Genomic DNA, 23,231 nt, shown 5'->3' with positions numbered 1-23,231 from the left:
TTGGTTTAGCCAAAATGTCAAAATTCACATGTTTACATTTTCGTGTTTTGGACTATTTTGCAAAATGATGATATTTTTCATTTGGGAAGTCCTTTTTCGAAACCAGTCGTTGTAGCATGTTTATTATCATGTCTACAATCATTCCCCAAAGTTTTACATTTTTTGGAATTTATTTGATATTTTTAAACAGTGTTTCAAAATCAGATGTACAGCGTTCAAAACAGTTTTTCAGAGTATCAGTATTCGGTCGACCGCACCGGTCGACCGAACCTGAGGTCAAAAGTTCACTGGGCGACAGGATAGCTGTCGGTCGACCGGTCCGGTCGACCGATGAAAATTTTCGGTCGACCGACGAATTTTCCGGTCGACCGACGAGTATTCTCTCAGCTTCCAACGGCTAGTTTTTTGACCGTTGCATTGGGGCTGTGTTTTGTCTTTTGCTCAGGTTTTTGGCTGAGTTCTTGGGAGGTTATATATACCCCCATTGCACTCTTTTCTCATAGTTAATGAGAATGTTTTAAAATAGTTTAACAAGGGTTTAAACTTGTTTAATGTTTGTTTAAGTTTGGTTTAAAAAGCTTTTAAGCAATTGAGGGTTTTAGTTTGTGAAGCAAATTTCACAAGAGCAAAGAGGAGATCATCCTTTGGTGTTTGGGCATTCAACTCATCTCTCTCTCACTCTTGATCTATAGAGAAGTTTTCCTTAAACTCAATTCTAGCTATTTATTGTTTTGATCTTAATTTCCATAAGCTAGATTTATATATTGAGTTTAATTGTTTTATTGATACTCTTTGCTTACACACACAACCATTGAGCTTATTGTATTTACATTCATAGTATAATTTAGGGTTGTGGGTTTGTGACATTGAGAGTGAGCTTAATTGAGTTCTCATCCATAGTTGAGAACAATCATTTGTTATATTGTGCTTATTATGAGATTCACTTTGTAATACACTTGTACTAGTGTGTGAGGTGTGATTACATAGTGATTGTATTGTGAGGTGTAAACGTTGTTCGGGTGAACGTAGAAAACCCGGTTGTGATAGTGGAGATCTCCTCGAGGTGAGGAGCGGGGACGTAGGTCGTCGGGACCGAACCTCGTAAACATATCGTTTTGTTTGTGATTGCATTGGCGTTCTTATTCTTGTTTTCATATCTTATATCGCCTTTGTGTATTGCTCATCATATTACCCTATCACTTGTGTAGATTGTTTATGTTACCCTTGTGTTAGTTCATATATCCTTGCTCATATATTTGTAATATCTCATTGATAGGATATATTCATTTGTTCATATTGCTTATCCTAGCTTACGTATCTTGTTGTATTTTATACTTGCTAGGATAACTTATTAATTAGTTTTAATTGATATTTAATCGGATTAGATTAGCATAAGACCCTAATCACCCCCCTCTAGGGTCTAACACACATCACATTTCATACTTTTAAAAATAAACAAAACACAAGAAATGAGTCACATCAATCAACTCATCTAACTCACTTTCCCCCACTTTTCTTTATTTTCTATCATCTTTAAAAATTACTCACATCATCCAATAATATGGTGACAACTCATCACATCTCATTAAAATTTCCTTCCATAACTTTCCTCCAAAAAATTTTGTAAAATGATTTTCCTAAGTATGTGTCACATCATCCAATAATATAATGACAACTCATCTCATCTCATCTATTTTCCCCCACTTTTAAGAATGAACCAAACACAAGAAAAGAACCTAAACAAGGAAAGTGAAGGAAAACATAAAAAATTACTCACATCAAAAAAGTATTAGCGGCGCAGCTTGTTGCCCGCTTGTCATCATCACTTGTGTAATATTTTTTTTTTTTATATATATATCTTCTTTTTATATTACCAATAATATGGTGACACATCATTTTCTCCCCCACTTTTGGTTATAGTTTTGACGAACCAAACCTCTGAAAGTGAAGAAAAACATCAAAATTCACTTTCTTTCCCCCCACTTTCCCCTACTTTCGGTGTTTTTTTGCGAAACAAACAGGCCCTAAAAAGGAAGAAACAAAAACGCCCCTTAGTCCACAAGCAATCTGCGTCCACCTATTGCATCCAATCAAAACGAAGCACGCGGATCGTGTGTTTCTCAAAACCCAAATACAACCGTCAATTCCCATCAGATCATCCCTCTCCCTCTCTATTTATAGCCTCAACCTCCCCCATGTTGTAAACCTAACCCCAGATCCTCCAATGGCTCGTACGAAGCAAACAGCCCGCAAGTCCACCGGCGGCAAGGCCCCACGAAAGCAACTCCCACCAAAGCCGCCAGGAAGGTCTGCCCGACCACCGGCGGTACGCAAAAAACCCCACGTTACCGCCCTGGAACCGTCGCCCTCAGGTCAAAATCCCCCCTTTCCGTTATCAATCCCTAAAAGATCCGATCTTTGGGTTGCCCATCTTGAAATAATGTGAAAATTTTGCAGGGAGATAAGGAAGTACCAGAAAAGCACCGAGCTTTTGATAAGGAAGCTACCGTTTCAGAGGTTGGTGAGAGAGATCGCGCAGGATTTTAAGACGGATTTGAGGTTTCAGAGCCACGCGGTTCTTGCTCTTCAAGAGGCGGCCGAGGCGTATCTCGTTGGTTTGTTCGAGGATACGAATCTCTGTGCGATTCATGCGAAGAGGGTCACGATTATGCCCAAGGATATTCAGCTAGCGAGGAGGATTCGTGGGGAGAGGGCATGATTTCGTAGAAGATTGATTAGCCAGTATATTGCGAAAAAGATTGTGCTTTTTTATTTTATTTTATTTTTAAAATTTGTTATAGTTTGTTTTGAGTTGAATTTTTATTTGGGAAGTTAGGCAATTTCAGATGTGAGCTTTCATAATATTTGTCTGTGTTATGTTAGATGGCTCGGTGCATAAGCCATGAATTATGAAGATGCATGTATAGATTTGGTTTCGGCAGAAAGTAATTGAAATAGAGTTATAATAATAATAATTAATAATTATAGTATAATTATTTCTTGCCATTGTTTTCTAATATTTAATTGAGGGGATTACAGCTGTTGAGCTTTGAGGATCTTAATCACCCAAACTTTGACCTATTCATCTTATGATTTGTTTGGATTGAGGGGAATAAGGGCATCTTTAAGGGGTTGGAAAAATCCGGCCCTTTAGCTAAATTAAGGGAGTTTAAGGGAGATGACCTCCAATGAATTAGAAAACTTCTTCCTTCACTCAAGTCCCTAAACTTTCTCCCTAGATTAAGGGGAAAGTTAAAGTCCGTTAACTTTCTTCTTTTAATTTTATAATAATATATTTTATTTTAGTGTTAATTTATATGTTATTAAATTTAGTTAATATATAATTAATTTAAAATAATATAATTAAATTAATGTATAGTTAATTTAATTTGATTAATATTTTTTAAAAAGTACATCTTATAAATTTTTTTTATAATTTTTTTTAATATTTTTTATTAATTATAGGCTGTTTTTTCTAGTATAAAGTGTTTTTCTAGTATATGTTTTTTTTTTCTAATATAGGTTGTTTTTCTACTATAGGATTTTTTTAATTATAGGTTGTCTTTGTGGTATGGGGTGTGTTTCTAGTATAGGTGTAGGTTGTTTTTCTAGTATAGGTTTTTTTAATTATATGTTTTGTCTTTGCAGTATATGGTGTTTTATTGTATAGGCTTTTTTCCTAGTCTAGTCTATTTTTCTAGTATAAGCTTTTTTTTTTGTTTTTTAGCTAGAATAGCTAATTTTTTTAAAACTATCTAATTAATTTTTACCCTATAAATAAGGCACTACCCTGATGTTCACTTTTACATTTCACTCTTTTATTATTTCTACCTTTATTTCATCATATATACTACAATTTAAGGTAGGTTATATTTTTAGTTTAATTATAACTGCACTTCATGTTTCTTATATTTTTAACAATTTGAGAATTTTAATTAAATCATACTCATATGGGATTTATACTGATGTAGATGGCAGAAAATAATAATCCATATTATGTCAATTTGATGACTAGTCATTATCCATGGGAAGATCAATATGAAGAGCAATCGTTTTAGCCGGACATACCCGAAGAAAATACGGTAAAAGATATACTATTGCAAAAGAAGTCGATGCGAAAATCAAAATATCGGATCGAAGAAGACACCTTGCTTGTATCTGCATGGATCAACACTAGCATTGATCCAGTGCAAGGGACATTACAAAAATATTCCACATTTTGGCACCGAGTAGCAACTTACTATCATGAAAACAAAACATTCAGTAGCGATCGTGATCAAAAAGGGTTAGAGCACCGTTGGTCCGCTATTCAAATTGCAGTTAGTAAATTTTGTGGGTGTTTTAATCAAATTGAAGCAAGAAATCAAAGTGGCGTGACAGAGAATGACAAGATACTAATTGTGGCTTCAAATTATATAAACTGATTGGATTTATGTAATTTATTAATTGTTTTACTAGCCATAAATAATATTGAAGATTGAGTTAAAAAAGTTGAATGAATTTGAATTTAGTGAAAATGAAGGACACTGGTAGTGCTATTTATAGGAGTGACCATATTTAATTAAAAAACGACCGTTGAAATACGATCGTTAAAATATGACCGTTGAAATATGACCGTTAGAATATGACCGTTGAAATATGACCGTTTAGATATTATTGTTAAATAAAATTAATATTAAAATAATATGAATTTAAATTTAAAATAATATTTAACTTTTAACACGATTTATATAAATTTATTATTATCTAAATTAATTATTTGTTAAATTTTAATTTAATTAATTAATTTAATGATTATATAAAGTAATTTCTTAATTTATATTAATTAATAAATTAATTATTTTTAGTTATTAATATTTAATTATTTATTCATTTATAAATAAACTACATATTTAATTAAATCTTAATTCATAAAATTAAAAAACTAAATATAATTAATTAAGGGAAGATTTTAGAGTTCCATTGCTAGACCCCCATTGTACTAAGGGTTTGTTTGGATTGAGGGGAATAAGGAAGAAGAGAAGTTAGGGGAACCATTCACATTGTTTGGGAACATTTAGGGGGTGAAGTTATTCATCCTAGTTTTTTTCGGTTTACCTCTTAATAGTATAAAATTTGTTACTCCTCAAATTGAGGTGTAACCAAGGGGAATGGATCTCCCTTCCCTTTTATTCTCTCACCTAGTTTTTAACTTTCCTTAATCCTATTGAAATCTAAACACACCTTTAGAAAATCATCATTCAAATGTTTGGTGTGTTTTGATAATCTAAGTGATTTTATTGTGTTTTTTAGAAAAATGCCATGTTGTTGGTTTTTTTAAAAGTGTTTTGAAAATACTATTTTGATAGTTATGAGTTAAATTAGTTTTGACTATTTATATAGTACATGATACTAATTAATAATTACTAGTCACACCTAATCATTTATCTAATTAATAACTACTAGTCACATCTAATCATTTATCTTATTCTCGTTTGTTACCGCTCATCACCACTTGCCGGTCGTTAGTTGTTGTCGGCCGTTAGTCGTCATTGGTCGCTGCAGACGATCGTTGGTTGGTCGGCGGATGGTGGCGACTAACCACCATTTGGGAGTTTTTTTATTCATATAATTTAATTTTTTTTTAAAAAAATTCTAATATGTCATCACTATCATGAAATAACGATGAATAATTGTTCAACATGTTCTAATAACATTGGTAATATATACATGTATTAGGTTTAAAATGTAATTTTTTAATGCTTATGTTTACCAAAAAGTAACAGCACAAGTAGATAAATTGCTTGATTCCTATGTCTCTTTCTCCACCCATTCCATCTCTAAATCACCCGGTACCTAAAATTGATTTATGTAGATTAAATCATAACATCTAACACCCCCCACCCCCCCGAAAGAAAGAAAAAAAAAATCTAGGAGCAATTGCTTGGTGGATAAAGGTAAGGGGAATTACTTCTAAGAAGGAAATATTACCAGCACAAAAAGGGGACGAGTCGGAGGTGGCGGCAGCGATCGGAGGCAACGAGGAGGCAGCAGCGACGACATGGAGATAGTTCTCAAACGACATGGAGGCTGCAGCAAAGACGTGGAGGAGTCAGCGACAACTACTTGAAGGAGGCGACTGTAGCGAGTCGGAGGCGGCTACGGCGATTCGGAGTGGCGGCGACGGCTGTTAGGGTTGAGGGGGAGAAAAGAGGATCAGCTTGAGTTTGAGGGAAAAAGAAGTCACGGGATCTCAAAACACCTTTTTGGTGTTTTGAGAAAAGTGTTTATTTTTTAGGCTTTGTAAATGGTCAGCCCAAAAAAACACCACGTTCACCAAACACGTTTTATTGTTAAAAAAAAACGAAAACAGCAAAATCGCTCCAGTTGCCAAATGCTCCCGATCTATAGTTAACTGAATATCGTTATAGGGTTGGTATTATTACATTTCATTGTTTATTAAACTCTCTTACCAGTTAGTAAAACCTTTTACAACTGTAAATTAAGTTTAAATTTTTTGTGTAAATTGGGTTAAATTGTTGTATTTTAACATCACATGTATATATTATGTCTCTATCATCCTATGGATTAATTAACGTTTAGCAGTTAAGATCTCCATAATTGATGCGACTAATAACCTCAATATTGTATTGAGAAGATGATAAAATGTCGGGCTATCGTTAGGGCATAAAAATTGTTAATTGGGCTGTGGGCCTCATAGTAAAAAAATTAATTAAGGGAAAATTTCTTGGTGCAAGCAATTTTTAAAAAGTTATGCATTCCCTACTCCCAACTAGAGTCAAACCAATTTAAGCTCTTTGATCCAAGTTTCTATGCTTAAACATCCTAGCCTAACATTGTATAAAGTTCATATACTGTATTTTGAAGTATTGCTCAGTTTACCCTTTTGTACCATTTTGTAGAGTGTCAAATTTTTGTTTTATTAGGCAACCCTTCATTACATTATACAAAAAGTGATGGGTTCAAGAGAAGAGAGAAGAATGATATTAACGGCTGAGAGAGATTTTTTGGAGGGAAATGAAAAATTAGAGGGAAACATATTAAGTTCTCTCCAAATAATGTCTCATTTCAAGGTAATATTTTCTTCCCTCTTTAGATTCTACTCAACAACCTTCAACAACATTCAATAACCAAAATGCTCTTAACTCTTTCCTCTTAGCTTCTCCAACAATCAAAATGAAAGAATCTTTTATCTGTGTGATTTTACTAAACACAAATACAACCCTCATTAAAGTCAATTCTACAACAAGTTTAGCTGAAGTGAAGATGCATGCTATGGAGAATTTAAAAGTACAGTATGAAACTTTATTGATAAGTTACTCTCGAGAAGTTTCCCAATGTCTCGTTTAAGCTTCTAAAAGATGAAGATATTCTCAACATGATAGATTATCATTGTTCAATGAGGTTAAATACGATAACCATGACTGTTACTGAAATAGATGAAGAATCCACGCATGCCATATGAACAAAAACAGGAACAAAAACAGAGTTTAAGTAAATATTCAAAAGATTCTTTTTTGTATACACTTTATAATGGGAACTGTGATGTTTACTGTAGGGTTGGAAAATGTACGATTGATTTCTTGTATTGAAGAATTGGGTTCGATCACTCGATACGAATCCCTTACATTCGCTCTCTCTCAATTACAGAGGAAGAGAACATAAATTTGACTTCTTTTTTATTTAAAGTAGGTTCTAGGTGGCGAGAGGATGCCTCACTCAATGCTCAAGCCGAGTTTGCTTCCCGTTGACGATCAGAACCAGATCACGAATGCTCCTATTGGTTGTTAGATGATCTCTGAAGTGTGATTTTTGCCAAAAGGTTCAAAAAGTCCTTTCTACATAGCTGCTTGCGGCCATTTATAGAGGTTTAGCACGTATCTGACATGCTACAATCGTGGGGTCGTGGGCGTAATCGACTCCTAAGATTTAGCCCATGTGGCTGACTGGATCTTCGTGGCCGTTACAACCTGATTTAATGTGGGTGACGAGCTTCGCTACATTGGCGAACCTCGTCCTCGATGTCGAGCCTCGTTGCGTGGGTCGAGTCTCGCTGCGTGGCGAGCCTCGTCTTTGATGTCGAGTCTCGCTGCGTGACGAGCCTCGTCTTTTGATGTCGAGCCTCGCTGCGTGTTAAGCCTCGTCTGTAAAAATGAGTTTCAATGCTTTCGGGTGAACTTCTGGATGGCGTTCGTCTTCACATGCGAGGTTTGTTGTAACAAGGTGTGACTCTCGTCTTCCTTCTGGCATTTTTGGGTATCTACAAGACCCCCTTCAAAGTTTTCAGACCTGAATCGGTTTATATGGGGTCTGAAATACTTTGAATCTTCTCGATTATAACGGATGATGTTTGTTTGGCAACTCAAGCGAACTTAGCTTCACCGCTTGGGAGATGGACCTCATGTTTTATCATTTCTGGGAATCTCAAGACGAGGCTCAGTCTTGTCTCAATTGAGTCTTGTCACTCTGTACGAGCTTCTTCAGGCCCATGTTGGTTTGACGTCTTAAGGCTCAATCAACATTTAATGTTGCACGTCTTTTGTAGTCTTGATAGGTAGTTGCCAGCTGGAGCCTTGAGATTTCCTCCATGAATCTCGTCCACAAATCTCGTTCGCAAGAGATCACAACTACAAAGTTTGGCCGCTAATCTCAGCCGTTGATTCGATTTTTCTCGCTCCTATATATAGGGTATGACGACTTGAAGCGTCTCTTCTTCTTCTTTGAATTTTCTTGAGCCGTTGTAGCTTTTCATCTCTCCAGCTTTTAACTTTTTTTCTCTTTGAAAACTCTGATCTTTCGACCATTGCGATGGCCCCAAAAATTGCGACTGGCAAGTGTAAGGGCAAGAAGGCCATCGGTTCTTCAGAGGAACCAGCCACCTCGGCCGCTTTCTCAGGTAGTGTATCTAAACGCATGGCTTACGTTTTCGAATTTATGAATTCTGCCTATTTTAGGCTTGATTTTCTTGAGGGAGATGTTTTCTCTTTCAGAAAACTCATTCGAAAGATGATGTCTTTTAGTTAGATGAATTTTCGTCAGATTGATGAATCCCGTCTTTCTGACGAGGGTTGTTTGTTTGACGAGGTTCGTCTATTGGACGAGGCTCGTCTGTCTGACGAAGTTCATCTGTTTTGATGAGGTTCATCTGTTTTAACGAGGTTCGTTAATCAAACGAGGTTCGTCTGTTTGAACGAGGCTCGTATGTGTGATGAGGTTCATTTGTTTGACGAGGTTTAACTGTTTGACTAGGTTTGTCAATCAGACGAAGTTCGTCTGTTTGAACGAGGCTCGTATGTGTGATGAGGTTTGTTTGTTTGACGAGGTTCATCTGTTTGACTCGGTTCGTCAATCAGACGAAGTTTGTTTATGAAATGACCCTCATGCCATCATTTGGACGTAGCTTAATCTTTTTGGATTATTTTCATCCTGACCAAATCTTTTGGACTAATTCTGTTTGTCCCTTTTGCAGTCGTGCACCCTTCTGTTCCGATTCCTCCATGTGGTGATCTCGGTTCAGATGGTGTTCAGGCAATGTAATATCATCCGCATTATTCCACCCTTGAAAGTATCCCCGTGTTTGAAGATCAAGAACAAGGAGAGCTTGAACTTCTTTCTGATCCTTCAAGTTCCACACTTAAATGTTTAATCACGAATGCTCCTCTAGAATCAGTCAATCGTGACCACATCTTAAAACTTGTTTTCATGTTTGGAGACTCTTCAGAGGATCCCAACTTATTGGAAGTTGGAACTTATTGATGGCTTAGGACTGTGAACGGATGACGTATGTTTTTGCCTCTTATGGAATGTGACTGCTCTCTTACTGCCCTCAAAGTAGCTTCTGTTACAAGGAAAATGGATTGGGACTTAACCCCGACACAAGATGGGGTTACATGTGGTTTTTTGTCTAGAAGTGGTGCCAAGATAGATACTAGTGGTTGCTATGTGACCGGATTGTACCCATGACTATTTCAAAGAGAATTACCCGTTGGTAAAATAGCTGAAGAAGTAAACACCTTTGGTCGCACCTTCTTCAAAGCAAAGGGGCAATTCCCCACTAAAGATTTTACGACTCCTGGTTGGTCTCGTTGGAGTCCTACACAATGGTGTTGACCCTATAGTTTTGATGATGATTTGTCAAACAATTTATCGCTAATATATTCTCTAGTTTTGTGTTTATGTTTCTCTTTACAGGTATTTCAACACACAACAATCAAGCGTTAAAGATTCAAGTTCTTATGTGTGGAGTTACCTAGGTATAAGAGTAGTTTTCCTACATATATTGTATGTTTATATGTAAGCTCAATATATGTACACTTAACACGATTTTTGACGTTTTCTATCACATAAATGATTTTTCATCAAACGTCGTTACAATATCTTTTATCTCATGTTTACAGATCATTCATACCTTATTATATACACATAATATATGCATGAGATATATTTACATGTTTATGAGTCATATCAAAAATTTCATATTCGTAAAATACAGGTTTTACAAACACTTTTCAAAAACAGTGTGTTTTTGCAAACGAAAATTATTTTTCTAAAAATTCCTTTTCTAACGTGTTCATTTTATCATTTAGAAACTTTCCCCAAAGTTTTATTATTTTTGGAATTGATTTGCTATTCTTAAAGTATTTTCAAAATTGACCAAAACAGGTTTTTCAGACTGTGTCAGTTTGCGGTCGACCGCCACGGTCGACCGCCATGTTCAATTTTCTTAGCATGTACTTTATATGCCCGCGGTCGATCGTGACGGTCGACCGTGATCCAACCAGAGAGTTTCGCGGTCGACCGCCAGCCTTAAAACCCTATACTCAGGATTTTTGTGCCTCGCGGTCGACCGCGAGATTTCCATTACTAAAGTATACAAAGTGTTTAAGAGTTGTTTAAGCTGATTTAATCAGTTTGTTTCAAAAGAAGTTTTTTTTTCCTACAACAAGAAGTGGCTTTCAAATCCTATTGGGATCATCATCTACTGTTCTTCTTGTTTGAGAAGTTTTCTAAACTCTTATATAGCTTGTTATTTTATTTTCATTTCATTTAGCTATATTTATTGAGTTTCATTCACTGTTATCACATACACATATTGAGCTTAATATCTTCATACCATATAGTGTGGGTTATGGGGTGTGATTTAGTGAGTGTGAGCTTCATTGTGTTCTCATTTGTTATTGAGAATAAATCATTGTATTTATCTTTTATTGTGAGTATCACTTGTAATACACTTGTACACCGAGAGAAGTGTGAGGCGAGAGACGGGGTCGAATCCAATAGGAGTGGCGTCGGTTGATGAACCTAGGGAGAAGTTACATCCGAGCACTTGAGGAGGAGGACACGGGCTAGGTTCCTACACTTAGTGTGTAAAGCGTGATTGCATAGTATTTGGTGTGTGAGAGTTTTCGGTGAACTTGTAAACCGAGTGTGTAGAAGTTCCGGCTTCCAAACCGGATTGTGAGTGGATATCTCCTCGAGGTGAGGAGCGGGGACGTAGGTCGTGGTGACCGAATCTCGTAAACATATCGTGTGTTTGTGTTTTGCTTGGCTTATATATAATTTGTGCATATTCTTATTGTTCTTATTCATATTTATCTCATCATTCTTACAAGAACAAATTAATCAATATTCTTTTAATTAGCTTTTAATCGGGATTAGATTAGCATAAGATCCAAATCACCCCCCCTCTAGGGTCTAACAATTGGTATCAGAGCTTGGTGCTCTTTGATTTAAGGTCTAACCGCCTTGAGTTAAAGATCCAAGTTATCGTATTTGTGCTAATCTAATTTTGATTGCATTTTGCTTCTTGCATTTTATCTTTATGGATATGTATGATTCATCTAGTTTAGGATATGCTATTAATATTGCTCCTCGTTTAGATATTTTTCCCTATGCTCAATGACGTGTTAGATTCAAACTTTTCGTTCAATCTAAACAATTCGATTTATGGGAAATTATTGAGGATGCCTATGTTGTTCCCATTTTGGAAAAATCCAAATGGTGTGAAAATGATAAAAGTTTGTTTAATATGAACAAGCTTTTGTTAGAATATTTGATTAATGCTTTTCACTCTTCATATTCTAACAAATTTGCTAATTTTGATAGTGCTTACGCCTTATAGAAATTTATTGAAGCACATGAAGGGAAATTGGAGGCTATTCAACAAGTGTTGGAAAATCCCGCTTTGAGTCCTAAAGAAGCCTCATCTCCATGTACAATTCCACTAGGTGATAACCCTAGTGAGGTATGCGATAATGATGATATTATTACTTTTGATAAACTTGCTCTTGAGTTTGAAAAATTACACAATTGCTATATTGATGTAAAGAGTAAGTATGTAAATATGAAATCCACTCATGAAACACTAGCCACTAAGTTTAATTTTATTGCAAATGAAAATATAATTATTAAAGAATGCAATGAAACTTTAAAAATTGAAAATGCTAGTTTGCTTCATGAAAAACGTGATGCTATGTTAGAAGTAGATAAGTTGAAATCTATGATGAATAATCTTGTTTATCCTACTTCTAGTAGCAATGCTTGTATGCACAATGATGAGTTGAATCAATTGAGAAAATGAATATCTACCTTAGATTCAACACTAAACACTTGTATTGCTAATAATAAAAAGCTTATGGACTTATGTGCAAAGTTCAATATTAATTCTTCTAAGAAACCTATTCACTATGCACATATGTATGACAAAATTCATAAATGTTCTATTTGCGGTCTTAAAGACCATTTAGCTCAATTTTGTCATAATGCACCTGAAATTGACAAGCCTATTAATGATTGTGCATCCCATTAAGCTTCTTCATCACATACACATGTACACACACATAGTGTAAATCATAAACATGCTCATGTGTACAAATGTGATTATTGTGGTCGTTTTGGTCATTTGGCCATGTTTTGTTTCGATTTGAAAAGAAATTCTCGTTTGCAAAATAATTACAAAGAAAAATCTATTTTTGTAAATGAACCACGTGCATTCCATTTTGGTCAACGTAAACCATTCAAACCTCTACATTGCACAAATTGCAATCATATGGGTCATGTTTACAATTTTTGTTTTGATCGTATTGGTGCACAAAATACGCCCAAGCGGGTTCATAACCCTAGAGCCTCGGATTTAAATGATAGGGGTCATATCCTAAATTTTAGTGGTACCAAAATGATTTGGGTGCCAAAATAATTTTTATATCAATTTTTCGTTTTTGTTTGTTTTGTTCATTTTTTTTAATAATTGGGTTTTGAGTTTAAATGATGAATTTTAGTTTTTATTAAGTTAAATAAAATATTAATAATTGGGTTTTGAGTTTAAATGATGAATTTTAGTTTTTATTAAGTTAAATAAAATATTTTTCATGTTTTTAATAGCTAAAAGACTTTATATGTATTTATATGCTTTATAAAACAGTTTTATTACATTTCTCTCAAAATCCAGGCTTTAAAAACTGACTTTTCTGGACATTGTCACGGTCGACCGCCACGGTCGACCGCTAAAGAATTTTTTAGATTCGTTTTCATTTCTTATCAGGTTTCGGTTTCAAGTGTCAATTTTTTCTACACCCGATTTCATCACCACCGTTGATTTCATTTCACATCAGATCCAGGCCGTCGATTTCCTCTCTTCTCTTGATCCGACCCTTCTTCTTCCCCATTCGATATTTTTCCCAAAAAATTCAGTTTTCTCCTCGCGGTCGCCTGCAGCTGCCCTCGTTTGACCGTGGATCATCTCTTCTTCGATCTCCTTTGGGAATCTTGGGTAATCTCACCTCTCATCTGCTCATTTCATTTCCATTCTCTTCTAGGGCTTTGCTATTTATTATAGGGTTTTAAATTTCTGTCAAATACTATTCAAACCCTAGTTGATCACTCTGTCACCATGCCCCCTAAGAAGAGATCTAGACCCGACATTGGCCACTCATCATCTTCTGCTGCCTCCCATTATGAGGATTTTTTACTTTTCAAACCCCTAGTTAAGAAATATAGGGAGCTTTGTAAGTTAAAAATCCTACCTACTAGATATATCAAATTTGATCAATTAGCCATGTATGACACTCATACGATTCTTCATAATGTTGGGTTTAAAGTTCCTTATTATCCTTTTCTGGTTTATCTGTTTTATGCCAACTTATCTGTGTCATCCTCTACTGACGGTCTTCAGACTATTAGTACATTTGTTAAAAATGTTGTTATTTCTTTTTCTGCCAACGAACTTACGGGGATTCTTAAAATCCCGACAGGTGATGTTGAGCTTATGTCTATTGAGCATGATGATCCAGCTGTGAACAACCACTTGTTTAAAACCGGTTGCACTTATCCGATGAACAATAATTCTCTTAATCCCAATGCCAAACTTATTGCTAGAATTATTGCTCAAAATCTGATTCCTAAAACTGGTAGTTTTGATCATTTTGCTCCTGACAAGATCAATGCTGTATATGCCATTTTTGCCAAAATAAAAGTAGATTGGGCAAATGGTTTTCTTAAAAATATGGCATCTAAGCATTTCAAATTTCTACCATTTGGCTCCTTCATCACCCTTATCCTTCAACACTTCGGTGTTGATCTCACACATGAACCCAAAGTTGAACCCAAGAAGGACTTTTTTGATAAAGTCTCTTTCTCTCGTATGCAACTGTCTGACTCTTTATCTGATCCCACTGTTCTATCATCTTCCCGTTCTCAATCTAGAGCTTCCTCTTCCACTTCTGATATCTGTGCCCGTTTGGATCGCCTTGAGACTCAGGTCTCAACTATCCAGAGGGATGTCAGGACTATTCTATCCTACCAGCGTCAGTCTCTCGGGATCCTGGATCCCTCTTCCAGCTCTGAGTCTGGTTCTGAGGAGGGCTCTGCTGATGGCTCTGATGATGGATCTGCATCTGGCTCTGGCCATGCTTCTGACGGTGATGGTGATGATTGATTATGCTGCTTATTGGAGTTTGTTGGATTCTATGCTTTTGGTGATGTTTATGTTTATTTTGAGTTGATACTTATGCTTTATTTTGAGTTGTAATAACTCTATGTTTGTGTGGAAAACTATGTGTCTTTGTGAAACATTTGTGTATGGTTTGTAGTATTGTGGAACAAACTATGTTTGTGGAAAACTATGTAGTTTTTTGGTGTTTAAGTGATGATTTGTGATCTATTGTGTTAGTTTATCTTTTCTATGAACTATGTATGGTGAAAACAATTCTCATGCTTTGTTTTGTGATAATATGTTACTAATGATGCGTACTTTGGATTCTAAATGTGTATGGCTGTGTATAAGTGATTATTGATTAGCTCCTATATATGCTCTTTAGATATCATTTATGCAATTTGACAGGGAGAGCTTTTGGCCATATACTTGTTTTTTTATCTGTGCTTATATGCAGGGGGAGCGCTGCTCCTATTTATATATTTTTTCCCTTTTTGATGTTGTCAAAGGGGGAGAAAATCTAATGTGTGTTTTTTATATTTGTGTCATGATATATATGGTTTATTAGTTTAATTCATATTGGATGTGGTTTATATGTTTAATTCATATTGTATGTGGTTTATCAGTATATATTTCATATCAATATATAAATTGTTTGCCATCATCAAAAAGGGGGAGATTGTTGACCCTATAGTTTTGATGATGATTTATCAAATAATTTATCGCTAATATATTCTCTAGTTTGGTGTTTATGTTTCTCTTTACAGGTATTTCAACACACAACAATCAAGCGTTAAAGATTCAAGTTCTTATGTGTGGAGTTACCTATATTGTATGTTTATATGTAAGCTCAATATATGTACACTTAACACGATTTTTGATGTTTTCTATCACATAAATAATTTTTCATCAAACGTCATTATAATATCTTTTATCTCATGTTTACAGCTCATTCATACCTTATTATATACACATAATATATGCATGAGATATATTTACATGTTTATGAGTCATATCAAAATTTTCATATTCGTAAAATACAGGTTTTACAAACACTTTTTAAAAATAGTGTGTTTTTGCAAACAAAAATTATTTTTCCAAAAATTCCTTTTCTAACATGTTCATTTTATCATTTAGAAACTTTCCCCAAAGTTTTATTATTTTTGGAATTGATTTGCTATTTTTAAAGTATTTTTAAAATTGGCCAAAAACAGGTTTTTCAGACTGTGTCAGTTTGCGGTCGACCGCCACGGTCGCCCGCCATGTTCAATTTTCTTAGCATGTACTTTATATGCCCACGGTCGACCGTGATGGTCGACCATGATCCAACCAGAGAGTTTCGCGGTCGACCGCCAGCCTTAAAACACTATACTCAGGATTTTTATGCCTCACGGTCGACCGCGAGATTTCCACGGTCGACCGCCGATCTAATCATTGGTTTTTAACGGCTATTTTCACAATAGCTCTCTAGGGGCTTTTTAGTCTTTTCAAGTTGGTTTTTGGCTGATATTTGAGAGGGTATAAATACTCCATTGCTACTCTCTTTTACCAATCCAAGTTTTTGTGTTTAACAAAATATTAAGTGTGTTTAAAAGAGCTGTTTAAGCTGATTTCATCAGTCTGTTTCAAAAGAAGTTTTTCCTACAACAAGAAGTGGCTTTCAAATCCTGTTGGGATCATCATCTACTGTTCTTCTTGTTTGAGAAGTTTTCTAAACTCTTATATAGCTTACTATTCCATTTTCGTTTCATTAGCTATATTTATTGAGTTGTATTATTTTCATTCACTGTTATCACACACACATATTGAGCTTAATATTTTTCATACTATATAGTGTGGGTTGTGGGGTATGATTTAGTGAGTGTGAGCTTCATTTTTTTGTTCTCATTTGTTGTTGAGAACAAATCATTGTATTTACCTTTTATTGTGAGAATCACTTGTAACACACTTGTACACCGAGAGAAGTGTGAGGCGAGAGACGGGGTCGAAGGGAGAGGTTGCATCCGAACACTTGAGGAGGAGGACACGGGCTAGGTTCCTACACTTAGTGTGTAAAGCGTGATTGCATAGTGTTTGGTGTGTGAGAGTTTTCGGTGAAGTTGTAAACCGATTGTGTAGAAGTTCCGGCTTCCAAACCGGATTGTGATAGTGGATATCTCCTCGAGGTGAGGAGTGGGGACGTAGGTCGTGGTGACCGAACCTCATAAACATATCTTGTGTTTGTGTTTTGCTTGGCTTATATATTATTTGTGCATATTCTTATTGTTCTTATTCATATCTATCTCATATCATTCTTGCAAGAACAAATTAATCAATATTCTTTTAATTAGCTTTTAATCAGGATTAGATTAGCATAAGACCTTAATCACCCCCCCTCTAGGGTCTAACAAATGGTGGCCTCGAGTCACTGAATACATTTTGCAGGAGAATCATGACGACCTGCAAAAATTTGTCCTCTATGCGCCTATTAGGGCAACACAGCTTGGGTTGCGGAACAACTCTCATCAATTTTTCAGCGTGTTAGAGCTGTATAATCCCGACACACGCACTTTCTTCACTCCGGACGGGGAGTTAGGAATTCCTCTTGACGAAATGGCTGAATTCTCAGGGCTGCCATATGGGAGATATCCTTATGAGGAATATATTCCGGGGTATAAGGAGCTAGTTGATTTGGAAAAGGACCACCCCCTAGCGGTCGAAGCTTTTTGGGAGGTAATGCGTCTTTACCATATCTGTTTGGAGATGGATGGACGTACTGACAAGAAGGGTGAAAAATCCATCAGCCATAATATTTGGGCGCACTATCTCTTTAAGAACTTGGATCGAAAGAGGGACCCAGTAGTGCTATTGGGTCCTTGCGAGGCGGGTGAATTGGTACACCGTATATTTTCTTACCCTATCAAGTCTTACGTAATTCTTTCAGACAAACACGGGTATACCGCAGGCACCGAGTTTGAAAGCTTCTTTCACCAAAGTGGAGAACCAATTTCATCTAAGGCCGTGTTGCTGGGCTATTTAATGCTTTGGTTAACACACACCATTGTTCCCTCCAGCAGTTTTGATTCTTTGTAGAAGGAAGTGATATTCCCGGTCGTTTGTTTGGTGTACGGCCGTTCATATACCCTCCTTCCTACCATGATCGCCCGTATACATTGGGGATTATGGCGCTTATGTTACACTTTTTGCCATGGTACTGAGAACCCAAGGGTGGAATTTCCCTACGCTTATTTCATGGCGTGGTTTGTCATGAATTGCCCTACACTTATGAGCGCGCCTTCCACTCGTGTAGAAGGCCATGTTACTCCTTTCATTCAGAGGTTGGAAAACTCAGATTGGAGTAAGAGTATATGGCTATTGTGAGACATGCGCTCAAAGACCACAAGAATTTCAAGTTCAATCCGTGTTTTCCTCATTTTCCCGGGATCAGCTATGGCCAAGCTATAGCAGATGAGTCAAATGGTCAGGGTTATACTATCTTGTCACTTGGCTGCTTCAAATGGCTCATGAGTATTCCCCCAGGGTACCTCATTTATCGTTTCGGCCCTATGTGTGTGTTAGAGCCATATCTGCCTTGCCGCTTCACTCTCCAATTTGGTAACAGCTAGTTGTACATCGGCAACCCCAACACTCAATTACAAGTTGAGGGTTGTAGTCTAATTGACGGAGCGAGGGCTTGATTTTGGACCATTGCTGGAGGTACAGGTGCTTGTTTCTCACTCCCACAATAGAATCTCTGACTCTGAACAACACTTGCTTATTGCAAGTGGCATTGCATGGCGAATACGACGATCTCAAATTTCAATGTCAACTCATCGGGACTATGAATCATTCGACGTCACTATAGATCCGAGGACACTTCTAAGAAGAGTCGCATGTCGGGACTCAAAGAGTTCCTATATGCTTAAGAAAATGTTAGAATGGAATAATCCTGACATTCTAGTCCTCATGAAACTCAGGAAGAGGTGGATACGGCTCTGGACAAGAGCACGCTTTGGAGATCTTCTCGTATCGATGAATATGGGAGTCATATGCCTTCAGCTGCTAGAGAGGGTGAGGCTTTCGGAACCGAAGCTGCTTTTAGTGATTTCGAGGATTTCACTCATGCTGGTGAGCAACTTGAGCACTTTCAGCCTGAGACTTCTGAGAGTATACCCCCACCTGTTAGTTTTGCTGCAAAAGGCTTCTCTCAACAATTCATCGAAGCTGCATTTGGGGAACCCGGCTTAGCCAATCTCAACTTATCTTAAGTTTTGAATTGTCATCTTTTGATGTTTATCTTTTGACATTCTTTTTGTAGAACGAATTGAAGGAGTTGGAGATTCAAGGCAAGTGGGAGAGAAGTTCAAGGAGCTGGGGATGATGCGAAAGTCCAAACGTCTTGTGAAGAAGCAAAGGCGAGAAGCTCCATTGATGATTCTCTCTCCTATAGAACAAATTAGAGTTGACACAGTGTCAGAGTCTGAGGATGAAGTTCCTCTATCTCGACTCTGTGTGGGATCACGCTCTAAACTAAGTGTGAGTGCTGAGGATGCTCCTGTTGCTCCTGGTAAGACAATTTCACATTTGCTTGTTTTTTCTGGATTTCAATTGCACTGATGATACTGAACGTCTCTTTTAGTTGTCTCCACTGAAGTTACGTCTCCTACAGGTGCGGGTGTTGAGGCTGGAATCGTTCCCGACACATCTGCTGAAGGTGAGACCGTTCCGATCACGACCGTTGAAATGGAAACAACCATGGATACAAACACTATTCTTGACACAATTGATGCAGTTGTTGGAACTGAAGTTGAATCAGTTAGAGATGTTATGCCAACCGGCTCTATCATTTTCACAAAAACTTTAGCTCCCAGGTCAACGATAGTCGCTGCCACTCTTGCCCCTATCATTGTTGCTACTACAACTGTTGACACCACCGTTGTTTTCACTTCGCCGTTGATTTTTACAGAAGCAACAGTTTCATCTATTGTCCTATAAGAAATAGTGTCTTACAACACTACTCCTTCTCCTTCTTTTGAGATTTTGAGAAATTTTGGAGTGTCAAAGATCCTGGAGAACTTCCTTAATATTCTGAGAGAATCCCCTGTTCAAGTGTTGGATCATGGTGGGGACTTTGCCGGGATCAAAGTGGTGTTGGAACCTCTCCTGCATTTGATGCAGACTCTGACTAGCAACACCACTGTACTATCATATTAGGTAGTAATGCCTAGAGAGGTTGTAATTCCTAACACTTGAGGGAGACACAGGCTAAAGACCAACACTTGAGGTGGTAATTAGTGTGTTTACATTGTGAGTATTGTAAAGTTTTCGGTGAGCTAGAAAACCGAGTGTGAGGTGTAAACGTTATTCGGGTGAGCGTAGAAAACCCGGTTGTGATAGTGGAGATCTCCTCGAGGTGAGGAACGGAGACGTAGTGAGCGTAGAAAACCCGGTTGTGATAGTGGAGATCTCCTCGAGGTGAGGAACGGAGACGTAGGTCGTGAGGACCGAACTCCGTGATCATATCGTTTGTTTGTGTTTGTCATTGGCGTTCCTTTATATTCATTCTTATCATTTATATCGCCTTTGTCAATTGTGTGTTGTTTATATTACCCTATCACTTTAGTAGTTTATTTACCCTTGTGTTACTTTTATATCCTTGCACATATATTTGTAATATATCATTATTGCTAGGATATATTGTTAATTAGTTTTAATTTAGCATAAATCGGATTAGATTAGCATAAACCCTATTCACCCCACTCTAGGGTTCCTTTATTGTGGCATTAGGGTGCCCTTAATTTGGGTTGTCTATGTAGCATGCCCCTCAAGAAGCCGCTAAATAGAGTCATGTGTAGTTTGTTGGCACTGAGTAGGAGCTCTACGTGAAGAATCTGATTGATCTTGTCTTGATACGCTCCTCTTCGTAGTCTGATCTTTTAATAGTCACTTTCCTACTTCTAGTCTATCGTCTAAGAAAACTAGAATGATGAAGCAGTGACAAAGTCTAGTAATCAGGTAAGGGGATAAAACTTAACTCTCGCTATAGATGATGACTTGGCCTAGTCTCTCACACTCTCAATTGAAGATCTCATTCACACAAAGGTAATCTTGGCTACATCGCACCATCGACTAGTGGCTAACTAATACAAAAGAATTATATCATGAGAAGTGATGATGGTGTATGCAGTGATGTGTTTGTGATCAAATTTTAGAAAAAGATTGAGTAATCTATACTCTGGCTTGAGATTTTCTAGACCGAAGTTAGATTTTAAGATCTTCCCACATAAAAGCATGGACATCTCATTATAGTCTCGTGTCTCGGGTTGTGTAGTAGAAGCTACCTTTAAAAAATTAGGTACATCAGTTAGTGGCTCCTTAAGTCCAAGGATATCTCTAATTGTGGGAAGGTCAATGACTACCCTAACACCCCTAACTATAGATGAAGTGGAAAATTTCTTAATTGGATCAATTTTCCATCCAACATAAAATTCTCATGTAGGCTGTCTAAAAATTACTACAGATAGCTGATCCCCATCAAACACCAATGATGGCAGTTACAATTTGACGAATTTCATAATATAATTCCACAATCAAATCAACAAATAAAGGCTACAATTAGCAGATTCTCACGTAGATCGAGAAAGTTATAATTCGACGACCTTCACGATAATCGATGGAAACTCTGATTCAACAGTCTTCACAGACAACTACGGGAGTTACAATCTGACGACTCCCACATTTTAAGGAGATAAGGTGGAGATTACAAAATGATGATCTCTGCTAATGCTCTAATGAAAAAGATTAGAAGTCAATGATCTCTTTAAATTCCAAAACGCAGAGTTTAATCCTGCGTCTGAGATTCATAACGTTGTGCGAACACTACGTTTTAGCTTTAAACACATGCCCAACTCTGCATTTCAGCTCTAAAACGTAGAGTTCGGGTCCAGAACGATAGTTTTGGCGTTTGACTCATTCAAACATGAGTTGAACGATTCCAAAAACTATTTATACCACGATTTGAGAGTTTTTCGCCCCACTTAGGAGCGGATTAAGGGGGCAGTTACATCCCTTAATCCCCCTATATATACGAACAAACTCAAATGAGTTCAGGATCGACTTTTTGAATCAAAAATATTGCATAAAGGGAGATTGGCGGCTAGATTTTTAGTCATTGGAGGAGCTTTTAGAGATCTTGGAACATCCTTCAGCAACAGAAATTTTGAAGCTTTTGTACTTAGTTTATTAACCGAATTTCAGTTCAAATCAACTCTTCCACAGAGTTCATAAACTCGTAAAGAGTTCTAACTAACTTACCTCGCAAGTTTCATCAATCATTCTAGTGAATGGAGATGGTCAGATCGTCAATGATAAGCAAACTCAGCATGAGTTTTGAGGGAGGCATCTCATCACTACAGTGAAAAACTCAGGTTAAACAAAAGGAATGATCTCTATCGACCTTTCTATCTTTTGTAAATCAGGAAACCGATTGAGAAGATTTGTAATTTCTTTTTCTAAGTTTGTTAGAGAGAAATTGTATCAAAAGAATTGTAATTAATTCTTTTTCTGAGTTTGTTAGAGAGAATAATACAAATTTAATTCTTAATTTCTTCTTTGAATTTTCCCACCAAACATCTAGGATTAAGGAAATGTTGGGTTTAGTTAAGATTTTCTCCATCATGCCTCTAAGTCCAACTATAGTCATCATATCAATTGTGAATTTATAGAGTTGAAGTGCACCGATTTTAAAACCTCTCTCAAATGTACATTAAGACTCTCAATCCGGACAAGAAGTGTGGGTCTATCAATGTGATCATTAGAGTGAAGTTGAGAGGACAAGGATACCGTTCGAGATCTCTTTCTAGGTGCCATCTACAAAAAACTATTTTATTTTTTTAAAAAAAGTTTTATTTTTTAAATTAAAACATCATGACGCTACCCCTCGCTTTGTTCTTTTTTCTTTACCTTTTTTTCTAAAAGTTAGCTAAAAATTCAACATGAGTTGATTTCAAATTATTAAAATTTTGATTTGTGACACAAAGATGTGACGCCCTTGGATTGACACAAGACTGCAGTTCAAGGTAAAACCAGAAATGTCAAACCTGCCATGCACCCACACTGTGCATAAACACGTTTCACCAATCACAGCAATATCCTCTAGTAGAACTAAATAGAAGTGCAGGTACAAAACATGCAAAATAAAGGGAATAAATATAATAGACATGATATAGAAGAGATATCTCATAAATAAAAAGAATCATGTCTCAACTATAATACATCTGATATCTGAATAATGAAAATGTCTCAACATGAATCAACTAAATAC

At 36.6% G+C, this 23,231-nt stretch overlaps 1 pseudogene; it reads left to right on the top strand.

Annotated features, from left to right (window-relative positions):
- On the top strand, positions 2,207-2,945 carry LOC109825593 (annotated as a pseudogene).

This window comes from Asparagus officinalis, chromosome 10, assembly GCF_001876935.1.
Source record: "Asparagus officinalis chromosome 10, Aspof.V1, whole genome shotgun sequence".
In the NCBI taxonomy this organism is placed as follows: Eukaryota; Viridiplantae; Streptophyta; class Magnoliopsida; order Asparagales; family Asparagaceae; genus Asparagus; species Asparagus officinalis.
This window is presented reverse-complemented; position numbering and strand designations above follow the sequence as displayed.